Source organism: Dromiciops gliroides, chromosome 1 (genome assembly GCF_019393635.1).
Source record: "Dromiciops gliroides isolate mDroGli1 chromosome 1, mDroGli1.pri, whole genome shotgun sequence".
In the NCBI taxonomy this organism is placed as follows: Eukaryota; Metazoa; Chordata; class Mammalia; order Microbiotheria; family Microbiotheriidae; genus Dromiciops; species Dromiciops gliroides.
In genome coordinates this window covers 362412106-362415790 of record NC_057861.1, presented here as the reverse complement: position 1 = coordinate 362415790, position 3685 = coordinate 362412106, and positions in this window count along the sequence as shown.

The following is a 3685-nucleotide window of genomic DNA, read 5'->3' as shown; positions in this document are numbered from 1 at the left end:
AGGAATTATTTTTTTCATTTTAACATTATTTTAAAAAAACCCAGGATACAAATTGAAATGATTTCTCTTTTCTTGATAAATGAAATATAATAACTCCATGGACTGGCAATGTACCTTTGTTTATTGAAATCATAGCTTTAAGGGAAACCGCAAAAGGAAGAAACAAAGAGACAAAGAGACATTGGGAGACAAAAAACTTATACGGTTGAGATGATCATAAGATCAGAGAATGTTAAAGCTCTAAGAGACCTTGGGGTACATAGGATCACAGATCTAGAGTTGGATGGAACCATTGTGTAAAGTGGGTATAACTTCTCATTTTACAGATGAGGAAACAAGTTGGGAGAGCTTGAATGACTTGCCTAGGGTCACATTGCTAGTGTCTGAGACAAGATTTGAACCTCAGATCTAATCAACATCCTCATTTGAAAGATTTCATCCCTGAGATGCAGATAGATTGAGTAATTTGTCTAAGACTGCAGAGGGCAGTTCTGGGAAAACAAGCTCTCCATAAGCAATAAAGCTGAAAATCAAACTTATATCTTCAAGAATTTGATTGAAAAATATTTGGAACTAAGATTTAGGAAGGAGCTAGAAAGGCAACAAAGGAAATATTCAATCTGAACAAAAATTAAATAAGAGGATTAAAGACCAAGGCACCTAAATATTTGTGTTCCCTCTTTTGATCCAAGTCTCCATCTCTCCTAGTACCTTAGAATCTCAAACAGATACAGCAAGGGAAATAATTTTCCTTTCTTTCTGAGCTGTCTTGGTCACTTCTCTTTCTCTCTCTCTGTATTTCTCCATTTCTTCTGGATCATGTGCATCTATGTAGCTGGGGTTGAATTTTAGACAGAACACATTGACAGAGACCTCTGAGTTGGCTTAAAACCTAAATAAGGATTCGACAGCTGCCCCCAAAGTCTCCTGGGAACCTCTTCCCTCTTATCAAATAGGTTTTCAGAGACTGGTACTGAAACACCCAGTATTGCCTTAGGCTGAACTGGAATGAATTTTGTTTTAATTGATACAAAATCATTTTAAAGGCATTGCTCATAGCAGGAGATTCCGTTCCAGCAACACGGTGGGTGTAGTAACTAAGAGCATAATTGCACCTTTGGAATTGGGCAGGCCTGAGTGAAAACTTCTTACAGGTAATCCAAAACCACCATACAGGATATATGCTTTTTAAAAATATGCAAAAGTAAATAAAATTTCCTTGACTACTATGTGGTACTATCCGTGGGAATATATACTAGCCTTAAATAAATGTTCCCTATCCACAAGAAAGTGACAGACCTGCAATTCTCATACAAAAGCAGAAGTCAAATAAGCTAATGTTTACCAACAAAACAGGTGACAACTCAATTTCTGCTTTCTTTTTCTGAGAAAAAAAGGAAACCAAGAAGTAGAAGAGTGTTCATAAATTACATGATATTATTTTATTTGGCTCCCTATTCATTTGGTTTCAAAATCCTTTTTTTTAAGAAAAATTATTCCATTTATTTCTTTAAATCAGTAGTTCTCAGATTCCCTAAGAAAATTCCTAAATACCATTTAATTATGGCTATTTAAGTTCATCTGATACCTGTAATGAGCTGGTCATCATATAGACTATACCCACTATATGGTAAATACTCTCAGAGATTATATTTAGAACCAACATATCTCAGTGGCCAAGCATTGTTTGTACAATATATGTATATATGTGTGTATGTATATATGTATGTATGTATTTATATGTATAGATGTACCTCTAAGAAGACCCACCTCAAAAATTCTAATAGTCAGACTGATATGAAGAACATATGCTATTATTTATTTAGCATGTGTAGAATATAAGGGTTCTTATCCAAATTTCCACTTGCACTGGCAAGCAATATCTTTCCTTCAGAATTATAGGAAAGCTTTATGGGATTGGGTTTGGTTTTGTTGGGTTTTTTGTTTGTTTTTTAATAATGTTTGGTTGAGGGAGATTGGAAAAGTTGATTTCATAGAAGTTGAGGAGGTTAAGGAACAGGGAGGCCAGGGAATTAAAGTGATCAGGGGTTATTTTGAAGAAGAAAACTGAATCAGGTGCTGAATTTATTGAATAAAACAGAAAGCGATCTAGAACAGAGATATCAAACACTTGGCCACCAGCGTGAGCCAGCCAGCCAAATGTTAAGGGGAACAGATCAACAGTTTCTGAGAGGATGTGGAAATGGATACTAGAGGAAGATAGTGACTGAAGAAGGGCTAAGGCTGAATTTACTATGGGGATGCCGTTAGCCACTACAGCCACTGAATCTGGCATCCAGTGTGGTTTGGGTCCCAAGGTCAAATGGCTTATAAGAAGTTGGAGGTCAGTGAGAAAGGAATTTCCTTCAAACAGTTGAAAAGATGCCCAGGGAGAAGGGTATAGTAACGTAGGACCCTAGGAAAGTAGCTACTCAGGAGGCCAAGGGAAAAGGCAGGTTAGTTGAGGGGGCTAGGGGGAAACACATCCCTATGAGAGAAACAACAGAGTTTGGGAAGAAATCATGATCCCTGTTCCCCATGCAGGTTGAAATAGAAAAGAAAGTAAGGAAATAAGTTTATATATTGTCTGCCTGCTTTGTGCTAGGGACTGTGCTAAGTACTTTTTTTTTGGGGGGGGGGGGCAACAACCCAGGGTCATACCACTAGTCTAAGTACTTTTTACAAATATTATCTCATTTGATTCTCACAACAACCCTTGTGAGATTGGTGCTATTGTTAGTTTCATTTTACAGTTGAGGAAACTGAGGCAAACAGAGTTTAAGTGACTTGCCAAAAGTTTGAATCACATCCTTTCAGGTGTTGACAATTGGGGCACAGCCCTTGTTGTCCTGTGACAGTTTTATCTCTACCCACCTTCAAAACTGTACATTCTAGCAGGTTTACTATCCCTAACAAATATGAGAACTGTAAGACCCTGTCTTCTATAGTTCAGTTTTTCAAGTCTATACTAAATTGCAAGTGACCCACAGGCTTCACTGCATGTGTACTACCAAAGTCTATCCAGGATCAACCCATGATATCTCTAGGTCCTCCAGATTACATTTCCATAGGGAAAAAACTGACACCTTTTCAGATTAGGAATTATATTTGTATGAGATTTTTAATTGAATAGGGCTTTTTCATATACTTTTTGTCATTTGATCTTTACAGTATTCCTGTAGAATATGTAGGGCAAATATTATGCCCATTTTGTAGAAGGAAGAGTTGGGCCACAGATAAGTCAAATGCCTCCTCTGCTTTCCAAAGCTATGACCTAATTAACACAACCAGATTCAACACATCAGCTCTGGGTGAATACAGATTATACATATGATTTCAATAAAAATCCAAAATATTGCTAATTTGTGTTCATGTGGGAATAAAGGGGGTAGGGTGAAGGAAACAAGCTGAGTAAGACAAACACTTAGCTCACTGACCCTCCCTGTATCTTGTCTCCTGATCTTATTGGGACCTCTACTCTTGGACCTGGATTTCCATTTATCTCAGGCCCTTGGGGTCCAACACTCCAGAGATACTAAAGTTCTTGACCCTGCCTGGCTTTTGCTTTATGTTCACTTGAATCCCAATTTGTATCCAACTTTGCTTTCCCCAGGAAAAGATTCTGCTCCCCACCCAAATCTAGCTGTAGTTTTAATTACCAACACATGTCCACCCACAATGGAGG